We start from the raw sequence: 1,857 nt of genomic DNA, 5'->3' as shown, positions 1-1,857 counted from the left end.
AGAATATTTACCGGTACTAGTATGAAATTCTAAGTTGTTAAGGCCAAAGTGCTTTTGAACTGCAGAAGTAAGAATTCATGCAATCACTAATTGGAATAACAAAACTGTATGTTAAGTATATGGCTATATTTTTGTTTCCAACACAACAAACTTCCGATATAACTATAATTTGTTTGTCATGGGCAAAAGGAAATCTTTCCATTCTAATAATAAATTTACTTAAGAGTGGATAAATGTTTTGCTTTGGGCATGCATGAAAATGTTGTCTTCTAATAGCTAGATTATTTCCAAATGTGAGGAAAATTTTCCACGGGAAAAAGAAATATTCTAGTAACACAAACCAAGTGTTTCCATGATGCAAACCAAAGATGCTCATACCTTTCACGTGAACAAGAAAATCGACAAACAAAATGTAATCCTCCTTTTTGAAGAAAAAAACTAACCCAATGTTCACGAAGCAAACCGAGGATCATACTTTTCATGTGGATAGGAAAATAGACAAAGACAACATGACACAATTGTAGGAACCTTGTCGGGAAGGAGCTCCATGATATGTGAACCTGGACGACGACACCATGGTCGCATCGTACCAGTGGGCGTTGTACGTGCCAACCAAGGGGACTAGCACTGAGGATAGGACTGCGGAAAATCATTGGTGTTTGCCACCGGTGATCAACCTCATGGCCATGTAAGATGGAGGCATTGGCGGAACGAGCGGGTGTGCCGGGTGTGCTGTGGCACACCCAGAAAATCTGGGATTTGTTTATATAAGTACAAATGCCATACGTTGTAACTGGGAAAAATTTACAAAACCTGCTTCGTGTGCCACGTTGTGCCATTTCTTATAACCAATTCTATAAATCTTGGTAATAAGGCTGTTCGGAGCATGAAGTGAGGACGTGAAGAACCAACCTAACTTGCTTCGTCTAGTGAAAGAGTAGTGGTGCATGAAATATCATGTGAATCGGTTATATGTTTTGCTTTTTGAAAAAACACAAATATTTGTTTATCTTTTTAAGAAATTCAACATTTTTAACTTTTTTTCATTAGAATTGGTAGATGTTTTGAGGCCGAACAATTTATGAAAACATCATTTTTATTGAGTTATTTATTTATTTTGTGAACGATTATAAATGTTTTTTAATTGGAACATTTTTTTGGGAATATTCAGCATTTCCTAAAAGTGTGAACATATTTAAAACATGTATATATTTTTGAAACCAATAACAATCAGAAACTCTCATCATCTTAAAAAACACATGCTCAGTGCCTGTAAATAGAAGTGATTCCTGGTGTCCAGACCATGGAATATAGAGTACGCTCTGCATTGTTTTCCCTTTTGAGGGTGTTGTCGTGCAGCTTAGGTGTGATAGATCGTAGCGTGGGGGTGTTTAGTTCTTCCAGTGTACGTTGCTGGTAGCGTAATCGCGTGTGTTCTACGTGTGCCGGATATCTCATGATTGACTTTGTAAGAGAGCTATCTCATCACCTTATATCATTCGGCCTTGTACTTATTGGACTGATGCTTTATCCATAAAATGGGAAGAATGGTTGTTTCAAGAGATAATAAGGAGAAGAGGGGAAAAAAGCTTTACACACCATGTCGGTGTGATAATTTGCATTTCAAGAGCTTTCAAGCCTAGGCTGCGTAGCCCGAGTGCCCACATCCTAACCGGACGGCTCGATCAAGCCTCGCTGCACATGGCTGAATGAACTTGCATGCGTTTCACAATTTTCTATTGTTGATAGTTTGGAATTGCTTATCACGCTTAGATTATCCACAATGGGAGTAACATAGGTAGTAACATCACACATATCTAAATAAAATAGATGATGTGGCAAGCAACTATAAAGGCA

Source organism: Triticum dicoccoides, chromosome 3B (assembly GCF_002162155.2).
Source record: "Triticum dicoccoides isolate Atlit2015 ecotype Zavitan chromosome 3B, WEW_v2.0, whole genome shotgun sequence".
Lineage (NCBI taxonomy): Eukaryota > Viridiplantae > Streptophyta > Magnoliopsida > Poales > Poaceae > Triticum > Triticum dicoccoides.
Note: the sequence above shows the minus strand (reverse complement) of the source record.